The sequence below is a fragment of the Sus scrofa genome, chromosome 9 (genome assembly GCF_000003025.6).
Source record: "Sus scrofa isolate TJ Tabasco breed Duroc chromosome 9, Sscrofa11.1, whole genome shotgun sequence".
Lineage (NCBI taxonomy): Eukaryota > Metazoa > Chordata > Mammalia > Artiodactyla > Suidae > Sus > Sus scrofa.
The window spans coordinates 82,370,621-82,389,419 of NC_010451.4; the positions used below are offsets into that span (position 1 = coordinate 82,370,621).

General features: G+C 35.8%; 1 long non-coding RNA gene across 1 annotated transcript in view; it reads left to right on the forward strand.

The window, feature by feature from the left end:
* Window positions 331-18,799, forward strand: part of LOC110255477 — a 399,059-nt gene continuing 380,590 nt past the window's right edge. Inside the window, exon 1 of the long non-coding RNA XR_002335838.1 lies at window positions 331-517. This is a non-coding gene — a long non-coding RNA (uncharacterized LOC110255477). The remainder of the gene's footprint in view (window positions 518-18,799) is intronic.

Below are 18,799 nucleotides of genomic sequence, written 5' to 3' on the forward strand. Positions count from 1 at the left end.
GTGAGCACGCTGGGATTTTAAGAGGTATTGAGAGATTTACAGTTCTAACTATTATCTAATTTATATGATTTAAAATTGACCAAAAGAAACTCCTCACAACAAATAAGCATTATAGCAGACAGAGTAATCCCTCCTCCAGAGATGTCTACATTCTAATTCCCAGAAACTATGAGTATGGTATGTTTCAAGACAAAGGGGAATTAATGTTGCAGATGGAATTAATGATGCTAATCAGAGGACCCTGCTATGTGAAGCCTATTCTGGATCATCCAGCTGGGCCCAATGTAATCACAAGTGTCCTTATAAACCAAGGCTGGAGGGCGTGGCATCAGAGGAGGCAGTGTGGGAAAGGTCTAACCTGCCGCTACTGGCTTTAGAAATGGGGGTAGGGTCCACCAGCTTTTGGAAGCTGGGAAAAACAAGAAAATAGAATTTTTCCCATAGAACCTTCAGAGAGAAACACAGCTCTGGCAACACTCTGTTTTTAGCTCATTTTGAACTTCTGACCTCCAGAACTGTAAGTTAACAAATTTGTATTGTTTTCACTCACTGTGTGCAGTAGTTTGTAACAGCAACAATAGGAAACTAATTCAAGCGCTTTTATGATAAAGAATGTGAAAAGGCACTCTGTGAAATACTCCTGCTTTGGCTTGTGAGCAAACTCTTTTCTCGACCCTTTCTCCATTTTTGCTCCTTTACTCCTAGTGAGATGAAGTTCTCACTGCTATTTGTCATATTTGTTGCTGATCATGGTGATATTAGGGCTGTTGGGGAGCAAGAATTTGATTTACATGTAAACCTAGGAGAAAAAATAGAATGGATACTATCAAGTGATGGATTGGCAAGAATGGAAAATAGTGCAAGAGAGTTAATTTTTAAAAACCTGAAACTTTTTCATAGTTGCCAGTAAGGAGTTATTCTATTATTACGTTAAAGGGAAGCAAAGAAAAGTAAAAATTAAAAACATTAATAGAAGAGTGAAAACAAAGTAATCTAGGTTAAAGAAATCTTCATTATGGCTTAAGGATAAGAAAAAGACTAAATGATTTTATGAGGACCTGGAAATGTTGCATTGTGTGGTTTGTTGGCTTGGTTGGCTTTTCAGGGGTTGAACGTTTAGGAGTTGAAAGTGGCAATAATGTCATAATAAGGACATGCTCAATTCATGAAGTGAAACTCAATTCAGCTGCTGTAACCAAAATAGTGGGAACTGGTGTGCAATCACTAAGGAATATCTGGATGCAGAAATGACTGACTGTTAAGGAAGTGTCAAATTGTCTAAATAGATAAAAACTGAGTATTGGTTAACAGTTTATAATACAGTGTTTGTTTCTGAGGCAGAAGATGGTGAAAATGCCAAATACAGGAAAAAAAAACTTTCTTACAGTGATAAAGCTAAGTTAGATATGTGGGAATGGTCTTATTCTGTTTATTATTGAACTGATTAACTCCTAGTAACTTGAGACCAATAATTTTAGTGCTTTATTTTTTCCTACGGAATGTTTGAAGTTACAGAGTGTGAAGAATAAGGGTGGGAGTTGAAAGAGGGAGAGGGATAGAGAAAACTTGAAGAGCAGGAGGGCGAAGCAGCAGCTAGCAATAAGTGAAGTGAATCTTCCTGTTAGCAGAAAGCTCAGAGGATAGTGCACTAACTGTCATGGGCTAAAGCCACACTGGTTCTTCGCCAGCATTATTTTGTTCAGATGTTGAATTGATGGGTAAATAAACTCAAGTGCATCCAAAACAAACTTGGGTTTTGAAAACAAAAATAATCAAGTTCTGAAGTCTGAATTGCTTAGGGAAAGACACAGTTTCACAACCAGGCTAATAATTGGACAAGACAGAGCCTCCAAGAGACACGAGAGCAATGCCTTGGCTTTGGCCAAGTCTCTGATGAGTGATTTCATGCACCCTGCTTGGAGTAAGGTGGGGGTGCAGTCCAGTTCACGCTGTGCCACCTATAAGCTATTAGGTTAAGAACTCTGCGCCCCAGTTTTCTCAACTATGCAGTTATGATGGCAATTATGGTAATCAAAATAATCATTCCAATAAAGGCAAACACCTGTAAGTGCTTTAGAGCCTCCTCCTCCACACATACTACTTACATTAAGTAATTTTATCCTGACGACATTATGATATACTTGCTCTTTGTTTTTTGTTTTTTGTTTTCTTGCCTTTTCTAGGGCTGCTCCTGTGGCATATGGAGGTTCCCAGGCTAGGGGTCTAATCGGACCTGTAGCCACCAGTCTACACCACAGCCATGGCAATGCCAGATCTGAGCTGCATCTGCAACACAGCTCCCGGCAATGCCGGATCCTTAACCCTCTGAGCAAGGCCAGGGATTGAACCCACAACCTCATGGTTCTTAGTTGGATTCATTAACCACTGCACCATGATGGGAACTCCTAGATACTTTTCTTATCCTTGTATTATAGGTGAGGAACAGAGGTGAACAGAGGTTAAACTGCCAGACATTATATATCTAAAACATGAGCATGGGAAGATGAACCCAGAATGCTGCCTGCAAAGCTCAAGCCCTTAACCACCATTTAATGATATTCCTACGTTCTTATTGGGCTGTCATGGGGATTTAATTAGATAAACATGATGTGTATAAACCACGCCTTCTCCCATTTATCCTCCTCTCTTCTATCTTTGCTTCTTCAGATCTTTTTTAAAGACAAAAGGGGACGTATTAACATCTTTTGTTGAACTACTCACTGGATTCATTTATTTTTCTTCACATGTTCTAATATTAAAATAACGTGTCCCAGAAACTTCCTCCTGTAGCAGGCTTTCTCAGCTTGCACACTGTTGAAACTTCGGACCAGATAATTCTGGTTGTCGAAGACTCTGCTGCGCATTGTGGGAGATTAGCAGCACTCTTCATCTCTTGTCCTTAGCCTACTTGAGGCCCTGGAGAAGTTGAGATAACAAAAATATTCCTAGACATTGCCAAATGTCCCCTAGGGAGCAAAATCAACCACGATTAAAAATCCTTGCTCTAAAGTAAGAAAAATACAGTTTATCTGTTGTAGAGACTATTGATGTATATTAGAATATTAGCTGTCAAATATAAGTTGGTTTTAAATGTTAGTTTTAAAAACCTATCTGTAAAATCTTACCTGTGCCATATTCTTTAAATACCATTTTTCATACCTTTTTTTTTGAGGAAATGGAAAAATCTTTCACCCTTAAAAAATACAGGAGGAATTGGGGAAATGAGGCGAAACAGAAATCTTCCTTTAAATGACTAGGTTAGCAGCTCATTTTTCCATTTGCTCTTTGAAGTTACGATTTCCTTGCATAGGACAATGGCTGACAAAGTGATCTGGGCATTGGGAGGTAGAAATTTAGTCAGCTACCTTATAGTGTTTTTGAGTTAACTAAAGAGAGGTGTATCAGTTACATACTTTGCTGCAGTGAGTAGTCATTGAGTAAAGAAAGTAAGAATCTCCGGGCTCATATTAGAGACTTGATTCCCATTTTCACCAGAAAAGAACTCTCTCCCTCCATAGTTCTAGGTCTTTTCTGTTTGACCGAAGAGCCTGGGTCACAGAATGGAAGGAGACATGGGTGCAGGGACCCAGAGCCTTGTTTTGTGGCCTTGGATGTGGCGTTTTGTAGGATGTTGGTAGACAAACATAATAGGTTGGAGATACTTTAAAAAGATAACTTGGCAAAAAGCATTTCTTGCTCTCTTGCTCCCTTTCAATGAAGAAAGGCTGATCTTACATTATTGATTTCTCTGTTTAATTCTATGCCTATCATAACTAGAAGAGTTGTGATACAAAAAAATTTTCATAATAGGAAAACTTGTCCAAGTTTATGGAGTAAAAGTGAATAACAAACAGGTGTGAAATAATTCAAGGTAATAGTAGTGTAAAAAACTATCTTTGTATTTATCCATTCATATCTGAGGTACCTATATCAATCACTTATCTTGCTGTTCATTTAACATAAAATAAATGTAAAGCAATTATTAGAGAGCTTGCCATTAAGAACTTAGTGTATGTTGTTTTTATTAGGTATCACTTCCTGACTGCTTATGACAAAGATTTTAAGAATCTTAAGTTGACAGGTCAGCAAAACCCAAATGTGAATAAACTTCAGTCTAATAATTGCATACAAGACTATATTTGAGACACTGAAAGAAAGATTTTATAAGACATGTTTAAGGTAGATAGAAAGAAACAAAGCATGGGTGGGAGGAAGAAGAAAGAACTAAATGCAATAACTGAGGTACAATGGAGGTCATTTGGGATGGAGCTGGGGAAAGAGATAAGTACAGAAATGTCAGAAAAACATGGAAGTGGGTAAACAGTAGTAGTACAGAATGAAGAAAAGGGAACTTGGGTGATATTTAGTAATAAAGCCATCCTTAATACTTGTTCCCTGATATAAGGGGAAAAACAAATTTCTTAAGAAGCTTTCCCGAGAAGGGAGGAATAGAATTGTTGCAGATGGCTTTAAATGGACTAGATTTCTTTGAAACGGTTGAATTGAAACTGAAACTGAATGATCTCACATTAAAGCCAAATCATTAAGAACAGAAAATTCCTGGGAAACAAAATGTTTTCAAGGATTGCTAATGAGGTTTATTAGATCTACTTGGACGTAATGTATTCATTCTCTCTTGGTGGTGTCAGTTCGGTCACTGGGTTTCAGTCCAGAGGAAAATCTATTGTCAGGCAACCAGATAATGACAGTTGGGCTTGAAATGCCACATGAGCTTGTAGAGACTTTGAATGTCAACCAGTACAATGTGTTGAAACCTGATAACTGGGAGATTCGAAAGGCTAAGCCGTTACATAAAAGCTTTAATGTCAGGAAGTAATACATCATGAAATGTCATTTTTTCATCTTATGAATGAGACAACTTCATAGAGTCATCTTCCATAAAATATTATATTCAAAATAATACACATTTCAATATGGGTCATATACATTAAAATAGGTTCAATTTCATTTAATCCCTGAATGGGAATTTTAAAAGCCTACATATACAAAGTCTCTCTTTATTATGTTCTCAACTGATAATATGGTAAGTAGGAAATAAACTGTGTAATGGGAAATTTGTGCCACATGGGAACGAAACTTTGAAAACTTAACAGTATTGGAAAAACTATATTATGCGAATATATGAAAATGATGGAGGGTGCCCTTAGATAAAGAGATATTTCTATAGCCAGTGTGAAGGGGATGCATTGGTATGCAGTGTAAACTCTTGATTAACAAAGGTTTCCACTGTGTGATCACACACACACAAGAAAATTTTTTTTTTAATTCATGGCAATCTATGGTTTAGTTCAAGTTTTATTCTCTATAAATTTGCAGCATTAATACTTTGATAGGGAATGAAAAATATTTTCTGTAAACATTTTATAGAATTATGTCCTATAGCATAAAAATTTAAAAATGTATGTTTTTAATCTGTCAAGGGCTGTTTTTTGTAGCATTAATGTATATAAAAGTGGTAAGGATTTCAGTAGTTGAAATAGAATTGCAGTATTATGGTTTCTTTTAGAAAAATGTCAACTTTTCAATCTAGAAAGATATTTTAGGGTTTACTATTTCAAACCATTTCATAAAGATTTTTCCAAATAGATAAACTTATTTATGTTACAAGGGTCAATCGGCCTCATGGACCTTAATTGGCACAAATCTTACTGAAATTATAATGGCCATAGCTCAGTCTAGCTCCACTGCAGAAACTTACTCTGATGGTAAAAAAATGAGTGACAGTTTGTGAATATCAAGAATAGTAATGAAAACACTTTTTAAAAAAAATTTAAAATTCTTTAATCAAGTCTTCAGAGAGGCAGGTAAGGCACAGAGCAATCTGCTCTAAAAACTGATAGAGTAAGGTAATTAGCAGGTCTTGCTGGCTTGTTGACTTCACCTCTGTTCAACGAATCCTGGTGAGTACCATCTTCTCAGCCAGCTCATTTCCTTGACATTTGATAGGGACATCGTGGATAAGATAGCTCTCTAGATGTTACTTTAATTCAGTGGAGATAAATACCAACCATTACCTGAAAAGGTAAACATGAGGAAATAGGGATGTTCAAATACCCATTTCCAACACAGTAGAGATCTGAGTTGAAATACAATTCATGGAAGCCCTTTTGAGATGGGTTTACCATGACTGGGATGTCCTTTTCTTTGTGTTTTAAAAAATTTATATGGATTTGTGCCTGTAATCTTTTTGCCTAATGGATGCTACACACCATTATAACAGCTATAATATAATTCATAATTTTTAATAGCATTTTGTAAGGAATTATGTAATATACTGATAATATTCTTACTGTTTACTTGGCCATTTTTATCTTTAAAAAAGTTCTGTGACTTCTTTTATTTGGGGGCATACAAGTAATAATTCATTTGGTCAAGTATTTGTGGCCTATTCGATCTATATATATTTTAGGACTCTGATACACATAAATTGCAAATTTTTACTTAAATACTATCGACAGGAATAGTTCCCATAATATTTCCACTGTAATGGCTCAGTAAAATCTAGTACCTGTGTGGATAGTGGCTTAAGGCTACAATAAATCGGGCAGCTTTGGAAACAGTGATAGTAAGTTTCTTAGATGGGGAGTGGAGGTCATTCTACATCTCATTCTACATCTTCCTGTTGCTGCATGGAAGGTGAATGATGGGGATGGTTACGTAGTGTTCCATATGGAAACCAGTAGGGAATGAGGCTCTGCCTTTTCCGATAATGAATGAGGAACAGTCAGTTCAAGTAATGACAATGTAAAATTTCAGAACCATGTGTTACTAATGCTACTGAACAGGTTTGCAGTCCATTCATCTTCTCACATTTTTTTTTTTTTTAAAAGAGTGCAGGCAGGGAAACATGGAGAACATAAACCAATGTACCAATATTTCATGAAAATAAATTCACTGGAGAACATGTAAAAAGGTATATAGTGTATTTTTGAAATAGATGGTGGAACAAACACAAAACTCTGACTAGACTCTGATTCCAATTTTAGAATCTGTCCAGTGAAAAGTGGCTAATGGTTTTAGTGCTAAGCAATTTTGAGTAATACGATAAGGTACTACGAGGCAGCTTTGTAGGGAATCCTGTATCTAGATTCAGCGTTCTAAATTTGGGTTCGATTACCTTAAGATTCAATGCAAAATTCTTATCTCTCAGGCTGTTGTGGCAGTAAATACCACAATGACATATTCGGGTTTACCCCAAATATAAGAAACATAAGCAGTCTTTTCTTCTATATAAAGTTCATTCCACGGAGATGATCTACTGTTAGCAAAATTCTTTTTTTTTTTGTTTGTCTGGTTTTGTCTTTTCTAGGGCCGCACTGGAGGCATATGGAGGTTCCCAGGCTAGGGGTCTAATTGGAGCTGTAGCCCTGGCCTATGCCACAGAAATGTGGGATCCAAGCTGCATCTGTGACCTATACCACAACAGCTCACGGCAATGCCGGATCCTTAACCCACTGAGCAAGAACAGGGATTGAACCCACAACCTCGTGGTTCCTAGTTGGGTTCGTTAACCACTGAGTCACAACAGGAATTCCTAAATTCTTGAATAATCAGTATAGAATGGATTTTAGTACATTCCAGCTATACCAGTTCGGGAATGGAGCCTATTGTTTGTTTCTTAACAGTTCTGGTACTGAAAAAAATCTTTAACACTGTGTTATTTCCAAATGCTGTTAAGTTCCTTTTTTATCAAGATTCCATTCTAGTTACTAGGTGATGCTGCATTGGTATTAAGAGTCTATGAGATACTAGCAATTAACCTCCTGAGTAAACACATTTTCAATGAGATAAATACAAAAATACCGTTGTTGACATGAAACATAAATAACTCATATATACATAAAAACATATAACCCCAATTTACACACTCAGATCTTTGATATTTTTGTAGAAATGTTCATCTATAGTCACACACAACTTCTAACTATTCTGGAAAATTATCTTCTGTGCTTCTGCTCAGGTTGTATATAACTTCTAGAATGCTCTTACTTGACTGAAGTTCTTGTCTGAAAATTCATGTTTAATTCAAATCCATTTCCTTGGCAAAGCCTTCCAAGAGATCCTTCCTCAACTATTTATAATCAGTTTCTTGTTGCTCTATGGTACTTCTGATAGATAATGTCTTTCTTCTACCTAATTAAATATTGATTTTTCAAAAGTTTTCCACAGCTAAATTTATTAAGATAATAACTTACCAAATAAAGTATTAATAGCTGTATTCAAAACAATGTCTGATCCACAGCTTCGTATTAAATATTCAGTAAATGTTAATTGAACTGAAATGACAAAATGAGATGATGGTATCTGTCTTGTAAAATCCTTGCCTATGGATCTTCATCTGTCATATCTCAGGAATTGGGAACTAATTTATGTTATAGTGTGTAGGTTAAGGAATAGGCTTATGTTAAAATGTATAGGTTAAGGAATAGGCTTTACTGGGGTAAAGGAAAATTTCATCCAGAGAAAGGAAAGCACGAGTTACCTTGATCCTCCTATCATGTGGTTGAGAGACATAGAGGATGGGGCCCCAGCTGTGTGGGTGTGTGTTCTATTTGTTCTGATGGCTAAACCTCACTCCTGCTTGAGCTATTCACCTTTCTTACAGTGCAGTTCTGAGAATCATTTCATCTGTGGGATAATACACATAGGCAGTCGGGATTTGGGGTACCAGCTGTTGAATAAGTCATCTGGGAATCCTAGCTGCTTATGAGCAGGAGACTTGGTACCAGTGGGATGTTGGGGCCTTTTATGCTGAGGTGAGGAGTTGCTGGTCCCTTTGGAAGCTGAGTTAGCTGCAACCTTCCAACTAGGGTATGAAAGGAAGCACCTTTCTCTTTTCCAACATGCAACATGGTTTCCTACACAGGCCACCCAGAATGGGCTCCTAATTATCCTTCTATCTGTTAGGCTTATAGTTCTATGACTTGTTTTTCCAGCCAACATTTAAGTGTAATTACATGGTAGGTGCTGTGGTAAGTGAAGGAGAAATAAGATCCTTTGCAATAAAGTTCTTAGTGTCCAATAGACTCTGTTCTGACATAATTCAGGAAGCAAGTTTTGAAATACAATTCTCTATGAAATATAAATTTTTAATTTTTGAAACAGTACCATACTAGTCAAATCAACCTGGAGAATAAAGCCAGTTAGGGTACACAAGAAGGAAATATTTTAAGTATTAATTGTGCTAAACAGCCATCTCTCTGAATATAATACATCCTTCTTGGCAGTTGTGCTTTTTTCTTAAATGAAAAGGCCTCTTCACGTTGAACTCATACCTTCTACTTGGGGAGCCTCTATATAAATTTGAGTTGCATAGACAGTCATTTCTGAAAGGAGAATTAAAACCATAATAATCATAATATATCCATTTAAGTTTCTCTAAATTTCCCAGCATTAAAATCAGTGAGATACATGAGGAAAACTTATTTGCAGTAATAAAACTTGATATACTAACAAATTCTACTGATCAACTTTTACATAATTAGGATGAAATGCATGCATAATCATTCTTCCTTTCCTATTTCTATCCCAGCTGCTTTGCTCTTCTTCCTCAGCTGAGGAACACTGATAAGTGAGGTGTCCACATTTCCAACCTCCAGACTTAACTCAAGGGCTAGCCTGACTCTCATTGCATTCAGGGTAGCAAAAACATACCACTTTTTTCTGGGGTGCAACAAACACTTTATTCCTGGGCAGATTTACTAAAGGCTATGATAAAAATCACTAAGACATGCTTGAGGGCAAACAAAGCAATAAACAGAATGCATATTCTTACAGACAAGATACAGAAGGTAGGTTACAACCATACCAGTGGATTTAGTACTTTTTCTTTCAAACACCGAGTCTTTGTGACTCTGAATTGTACATCTCTTCTCTTGAAAGTAAATGGATATTGTATTTAAAGACCATCCTTAGGACTAGGCCCCAGCTTCCAGGTATTTTTTAATGAATTTGAAATACGTAATCAACTCCTTCCATAACCATCTATGATACATGTGAAAAAAACAAAATTGGAATTCCTGTAGTGGTTCAGTAGTTAACAAACTCGATTGGTATCCGTGAGGAGTTTGATCCCTGACCTTGCTGTGTGGGTTAAGGATCCAGCATTGCCGTAAGCTGTGGTGTAGGTTGCAGATGTGTCTAAGACTCTGCATTGCTGTGGCTGTGGTATAAGCTGGCAGCTACAGGTCTGATTTAATCTCTAGCTTGGGAGCCTCGATATGCCCAGGTGCAACCCTAAAAAGATAAAACACACACACACACACACACACACACAAACACAAAAAACAAAATCAAGAGTAAGAGTAGAGTTGGTGTCTTTGACAAATTCAAATTTCCTTCACTCACTAGGCTTTCTGTAAATGTTAGAAGATGAGAACAATATCCTGATACTGGGAAAATGAGTTGTAGTTGAAGCTTTTATCTAGAAATATTAAAATTCTTTGTGAAACACAATCTCATCAATCTTTATAATCTTAGCAAGATTTTTGAAAGAATAGTTAAATATTAAATAAGGCAACATTTCATTGCTTTTCAGATAGATTTTCCTAGACTTAACTGTTTCGCATTTGGGTTAAATCAATATAATAAAAGATGAAGAAAAGTATACTGGTTCCATCTTTTTGACCAAGTGAAAGATATGACTAGGATATAAGAGGAATATTGGTTCATTTGTACCCAGCACTGGGATCAAGGAGCACTGTCTGTCAGGCCCGTCAGGGGTGAGCAGGCTCATGAGAGTCGTCATCATGTCACTGGGCTTCTGAGCCCCTGATCCGTGCACAGCCATTGTGATCTTCCCAACTCTGACAAATCCAGGGCTTTGTATCAAATGTGTTTTCTCAGCACATATGTTTAGGATCCAGACAAACCAGGTTAGTTGGCTAAGTGACCTTAGATAAGGGTTTATCTATCTATCTTAAGTTACTCCAAGTATAGAATAAGAGGAAAGATTATATCTATATCATACAATCCTTTTTAGGCCAAGGCCAAATTAGCACTTAGAGCTTCTACTTAAAGGATTCAGTTCATAGAAGCTATTATGTTTACATTCCACTCTTAACAGAGTTTTTAATTATAAAGGTATGGGGTTCAAACAGGGAGAAGGAAAATCTGCCTGGAAACTGGGCATAGTTTGCAAGGAGTAGAGATAACTTAGTTAACTCTTGAAAGTTAGACCCAGAATTCTATGTATAAGGAGAAATCCTAAAGGCTGATGGAAAACATACTAAACTAGAACGTAGAAAGAAAAAAAATGCTATTTTTTGAGTTAATAAGTATAAGTCACTAAGTTCAGCATCATAGCTTCAAATATGTCTTACTCAACAGATGCTCCATTCTTGCTCATGCCTCCTTTTTTTCTCTAGCTAGCATGTCTGTGGAGATGGCTTAGTACAGAGTCAAAAGTGATAACCTTTGAAAGAGGAATAGAATCTCAGCCTGGAGTGATGGAGGTAGAACAGTCCTAGTGTGTGGAAAAGTCATTTTTAAAGGCATAGAACATGTTAAAGAAAGAAAGCTCTCCAGTTAGGACTATAAAGTGCCCCAAAGTAAAAGACGAGGATTTCAGGTTAAAATAAGGGGCTATGCCCAGATGATAATGGATGTGCAATGCCAATTTAAACAATGATTATCAAATAAGAGTAAAAGGATGTAAAAAATCTAATATCACAGGAAGAGCAGGTACCCCCCCGCCCCATGCTCCCATTTATATGGGACCAATGAGGATGTGAAGACTCACATATATACTTAGTAACAGGAATTATGCTAATATCATCAACCTCAGGAGAAGAAAAATGTATCATAAGAGACAGCAAACCATCTGAGATTGAGTTGCCTCCCTAGTAATCATTCTTTCCCCTTTTTATCACTTATAAGTAGTTCATTCACTGTTTGGTACAATAGAGCAAATGTTCTTTTCATGAATATTACTTTAGAGAGACAATGCTTTAAAAATGGTGTTTTAAGTTACATAATGATTACTAACCTGAAAAATGAATTCATTATATAAAATGCGTTTGTTAAAAAGATTCTAATTTTTTAAAAAATGGCATGAGATTAATCTTAGGAGAAAATAACTGAAATGGGTGGTATTTCACATAATTTTTGATAAAAAGTTGTCATTTTAGTTATACATGGAAGGTAATTTTTGATAGTTCCCATGTTTGAAATCTTCTATCATTAAATTTTTTTTTTCCCTGAAACTCATCAACATAGAGATGTTACAGAAATGAATGTGTTTTTAATGATAGGCACTAGATCTGAAAATCACATGGATCTTTGCTGTTATTCAATATCCATGCTTTTAAGTTTGGCTAATAGGTATCTTAATGTCACAGACATTTTTATGGTATTAATAGCTTGAATCTCTTAAGGGGAGACAAAGGATCTTAGCAAAACATACTTGAATTTAGATAAAATTCTTTGTAAACCTGAATGTAAGCCTCTGTGAGCAGTATATTACAGTAGAAATGGCATTGGAATTGAGCAAGGATTACAGGGTTCTAGATGCATCACTTGCTATTTCATTTTGTGAGCTGGGCAGTTCTGAGCCTCTCCTTGCTAAATGATAGTAACACCAGCATTTACAAGGTTTTTGTAAGGAATAAAATAACTACTTGTTGCCATCTGTGAAAACACAACTGAATTCTAAACAGACATGATGAATTTCAGCATATTTAGCATGCAAATGGATTGGCTGCTTCCAGAATTAAGTTTTGCAATAAACGTACATCGTGAAATCCTTTGAAGAAGAACTTTTTCATGAATTTACCAACGTCAACAGACTGGTACTGTGAGTCTATTATAAAAAAACCTTGGTATAAGATCCTGTGCCATCACAAACTTAGGAAATAGAGTGGGAAAAAAATGTTTGTTGCAAAATTGCATCTCTGTCCAAGAAGGTAGACCCAAATATCAACCAACACCACAATAACGAGCTAATGGCATGATCACAACCTTTTTTTTTCTATGAATAAGTGAACCCTCAGAATATAATGCTTAGGTCCAAAGGTGCCTAGTCTTACACTTCAAAAAGAGTCATCTTGACTCTTAAAAAACAAAAACAAAAACAAAAAAACTTTGGCTTCACGAATTGGGCAGTCTGAGTGAGATAATATATAAATTATTAATCATTTTAACATTAATTTTCAAGCTAATCAAATTGTTTTGCTTTCATACTGAGCTTAAAGCTTCCCATAATTTTTCTAATGTCAAACAACTAGCTACTTACACGACATAACAAGTAATAAAAATTACTTTGCATCCTAGTGGTGAAATGAGCATTACATCTAATAGATGTTTACAAATTTGAAAATTTTTTCTGTCTTGCAAATTGAGTTGGGAAGTATAAAAAATATATACAAGTCTAACCTGTGACATTGATTTTATGACTTTGTCTTAAAAAATACATGCTAATTAATAGGAAGATAATGAAGCTAACAGAGCAGTGTTAAAATGAGAGATACTAAGCTAACATGAGGTGTACTTCTTTATCAGAAAACAGCTTGGGGTTAATAGATGCAAACTATTGCCTTTGGAGTGGATTAGTAATGAGATCCTGCTGTGTAACACTGGGAACTATGTCTAGTCACTTATGATGGACCATGATAATGTGAGAAAAAAGAATGTGTACATGTATGTGTACATGTATGTGTAACTGGGTCATCATGCTGTACAGTAGAAAAAAATTGTAGTGGGGAAATAACAATTAAAAAAATTAAATAAAATACTGCTACTAAAAAAAAAGAAGAAAGAAAGAAAATAGTGTTCTTAATTTAATTTGACAACACTTGCCCTGGCAGCTTGCTCTCAGATAAACAACTTTTAAATGGTAAAATAAATTCTGAAACTCATTGCCCATAACTATCCCAGAAAAGTCCTCCTTTTCAAGACTTAGCCTTAATAAAATCATATACTGGTACCAACATTTTTGAAATGTTACCTCTTTCTAGAATTGGTGCTTTTCTGGGTAACAATTGCTGTTTGAGTATAGTAATACAAAATAATTGAAGAAATATTTCATCTCATTGAAGAAAATAGTTATAGTCACTCTAGAAATGCCTTAATCTAGTAAGTACTAAACTATTCATAATAAAGGAGTAAGATGGATGTTTATGTTGCATGCTGTTGCTACATCAGAAAGACATAGGAAGAACAGTTCTGCTTGAGACATATTTGACGTGTAAAGAAACACTGTGGAAGTTGTTTGGCATGTTCTTTGTTTTTTTAAGTTAGGGTGTAAATAAGCTCAGGCTTGATTGTTAAAGTCAAAACTAACCAACAAAAAACCCTCACCTGTTGCAAATCAATAATTACTGCAAAAAAGAATATGTTTATAAGACTTAGATGTATATGAAATGGCAAGTAGTCTGATAGTAGAAATTATTGAACAGTGGTCACCGGTATGTTAAAATTTTCTTGTAATATATTAACTGAGAATTTGAATTACAGGTTAAAAATAAATATATTAGAAAAAATTAAACAATAGTAGAAAGAAACTGTGAGGCACACCTGTGGAATCCTTGGATTTTAGAGAACACAATTTAAATCTATAGAAATTGAAAGACTTCTTCAGCCTAGAAGAAGCTACCTTTCCTAAATCTTTACTCCAGTTTTTTTGAGAGTGAGAGAAAGGGAATTGCTTTGCTTAAAACTCCAGGTATTACTATTTTTTTTTTTTTAGGTTATAAAAGCAAAAATGTAAAAAGTAGAATAGTGTTTATTAATAACCTGTACATACATTAAAATTATATAGCAAATTTTAATTGGATGTGCTGTACTTCCTATACCTATGTTTGCCTTAGAAATAGAGATCTAATATTAACTTTCATTATTGTGCTATTTAACTTTTTCTGTGATAAATCAGTAAATTTCAAAGATAATTGAGGAAATATGGGACCTGTCATCATATTGATAAATATTACAGCAAATTTTAATCCACCTCTGATCGATCAGTCTTGAATTGCTCTCTTCAGTGGTCAAATGTCTTTTTTTTTTTTCATGCCAAGAAAATAATTTCTCTAAAAGAGAAAATAATTTTAAAAAAGTCACTTGTAAAGTCACCATTCTGCTAAGGAAGCACTCATACATAGTCAAATATAGTTACTACAGTAATGGTTTTTTATATTTTACACATTAAAATAGATGGTTGCTGCCATTTTGGAATCATGCTCTAGGGTGAATTTATTTGAGGGTGAGTTACGATTCTTTGTAATTTTGGTAGCTAAATTTCCTATAGTTAATGGAAAATTTCAAGTAGTAAGAAGTTTTTAGTTAAAATTGTAGTAAGTGGAGAACTGTGGGGAGAATATATTGATGTCTGAACATTTCTTTCTTTTTTTTTTTTTTTTTTTTTGTCTTTTTGCCGTTTCTTGAGCCACTCCTGAGGCATATGGAGGTTCCCAGGCTAGGGGTCTAATTGGAGCTGTAGCCACTGGCGTATGCCAGAACCACGGCAACACTGGACCTGAGCCGCATCTGTGACCCATACCACAGCTCACCGTAACGCCAGATCCTTAACCCAATGAGCAAGGCCAGGGATTGAAGTCACAACCTCATGGTTCCTAGTCAGATTAATTAACCACTGCACAACGATGGGAGCTCCAATATCTGAACATTTCTTTAATGGTATTCCTTAAACAGAAATTATATGCAGTATTTTGGAGGGTCCCCTTCATTGAGTATTCACAGAATGGGAGTGTAGTTTTAGATTTTTTATTTTTTAACTTCCTCTCTTGAGACGGCCTCTGTGACAGACTTTTTTCTCTGCTGCTCCAAAGCTACTTGGAGCCTTCACTGCCCCCCACCACTGGGAATTGAGCAGGTACACTTCAGTCTTCTCTAATTGCTGTCACTGACATTCTGGATACTAAGTAATGTTTCCTGGAATCTCTCTGTAATTGCAAACTTTTTTTTTTTAATTTTTTTATTTTTTGTCTTTTTAGGGCCACATCAGCGGCATATGGAGGATCCCAGGCTAGGGATCCAGTTGGAGCTGTAGTTGCCGGCCTACGCCACAGCCACAGCAACATGAGATCTGAACCCCCTCTTCGACCTACACCACAGCTCATGGCAATGCCAGATCCTTAACCCGCTGAGTGAGGCCAGGGATGGAAACTGTGTCCTCACAGATGCTAGTCAGATTTGTTTCCACTGAACCATGACAGGAACTCCCTATAATTGCAAACTTCATAAAACTCACTGACTGCTTTCTCTCAATGTCTACTATTCCATGTTTCCTCTCTCCTGACTGGTATTAAGTATTTTCTCATGTTCCTTCTGTTGTGTAAGGATACAAACTAAAGAATGTAAACTGCCACTCCCAAGGGTTATTATGACTGAGCAGTAGTAGGTAAAGATGAGAAATTTCAGATTCTTCGGAATCCTGGGATATTTGGGGGACCCTAGAAATAACACTGTATTCTCAAAAGCGACACAAAAGTAGTTACACACATTAACTCAGGATAATAAATACAAGTGATAAATTAGAATTAAGTTAGAAATTCTAAATAACAGTTCATTGGACTATTTTGTGACAACTTTACATTCTGATTTTTAAAGTATTAGACATGGGAACCTTTAGGAAGCATAAGCAAAAGAAAGGTCTAGATGGTTAAAAGAAGGAAAGATGTGTGGGAGAATGTTCTAGGCAGCTAGCACTACAGAGCAAAGACCACTTTCTGTTTCCTCCTCTTGTTAAAAAAAAAAAAAAGTGTCTGACTTTTCTTGGCTTTTGGTTTTAATTTTTTCTGTGTAAATGTCTAAGAATAGCCTAATGTTGGGTTTCATTTCAAAGATCTAGAATGTATCCTATTTGTCATTTTGTTTCACTTTTACTGATCCCCAATCTGACCTTTTTCAAGGGTGATGAGGTGTTAATGTTACTGACATTAAGTTCTTGGAGAGTAAAGTAGGGGACAGCCTTGGAAGAGAAAATTGGTTCTGACCTTAACTTTAGGAGCCATTAATTCAGATGATGAATCTGCCAAGACATAAACAAGGTGAAAGAAAATCATCAGGAAAAAAAACTTACGTTTTATTTCTAGAACTACAGGTTTGTATGTGTGAGACAAATGTTACTAAAAAAGATCTTTAGCGCAAGAGGTGCTTGGGTATTAGATGTTTACCCACTGAGTCATTGTATGGCTAGTGGCTTGCATTGTAAGAAATCCAAGAGAGGAGTGTGGTTTATTAATAGAAATGAGTGGGCTTGGATCTTAGATCATGCTAAAATGTATGCTGGACTAAAAACTTAAAACAATGTGAAAAATGTAGGATGACAATAAGTAGAATTTTAAAGTGTCTTGGAACCCTGATATTCACGTGGCACTTCAGTTCTTTCTACTCATGTCTGATACTTATATTACTGTGGGTAGTTTTTATCAAATCACAATTTTTAATTGAAATATGATTGTATCACATTGTGTAAGTTGACAATGTACAGCATGATGATTTGACATGTTTATATATTGCAACTGTGCTGTTAGCTAACACTTCAATTCTGTCATATAATTATCATTTCATTTTTTGTGGTGGGAACAACTAAGATCTGGTCTCTTAGCAACTTTGAACTTGAGAATAGAACACTATGGTCCATAAACACTATGCTGTGCATTTGATCTTTTGAACTTTCTTAGATACTGGTTGCTAGTTTGTACCCTTAAACATCTCCCCAACTCTCCTACCTCCCAGACCCTGGTTGTTATCCTTCTACTGCTGTTACAAGCTTGGCTCTTTTAGAGTCCATATGTAAGTGACATGCGGTTTTTAATCTTTCTGTCTGACTTGTCTCCGTATAATGCTTTCAAGGTCTATGTTGTCACAAATGGCAGGATTCCCTTTTTTTCTCATGGCTGAAAAATACTCCGTTGCATGCATATAAAATAACTTTAGGACTTCCCGTGTGGCTCACAACATAACTACTCGGCATTGCTTCTACAGTGGCTGTGGCTCGACCCCTAGCCTGGGAACTTCCATATGCCGCAGGTGCGGCCACTTGTTTAAAAAAATAAATAAATAAATAACTTTATACACAACTTCTTTATCCACTTATTGAACTTCTTATACAAGACATGAACATATAGGTTGTTTCCATATATTGGCTATTGTGAAGAATGTTGTAATAAGCATGGGGGCATTTATATCTCTTTGGGATAATGATTTTATTTCCTTTGGATGTATACCTAGAGGTAGAGTTGCTGGCTTACAAAGTAGTTAATATTTTTAATTTTGAGGAAACTCCATATTGTTTCACATGGTGGCTGAACCAATCTACACTTCCTCTAACACCATACTAGGGTCCCCTTGTCTCTGTGCTTGGTGGTAGTTATCTTTTTGACACCCTAACAGGTGTCATGTGCTACATAATTGTGGTTTTGGTTTGAACTTGCATGATTGAGTACATGTTTTCACAGACCTATTGGTTATTTGGATGTCTTACTTGAGGGAAAAAAAAAAAGTCTGTTCCTTTGCCCATTTTCCATCAGATTTTTTGAGTTGCATAAATTTTCTATATTTTGAGTACTAACCACTCATGAGCTAAATGATCTGGAGATACTTTCTACCATTCAGTAGATTGACTTTTCATTTGGTTGCTGGTTTCCTTCACTGCGTAGAAGCTTTCTAGTTTAATTTCAGCCCTCCTGTTTTCTATTTTTGTTGATTGTGCTTTGTATGTTTATATCCAAAAAAATCCTTGCCTTGTCCAATGTCAAGAAGCTTCTTGATTTGTTTTCTAGGAATTTTATGGTCTCAGGTCTTGTTTTAAGTCTTGGATTTA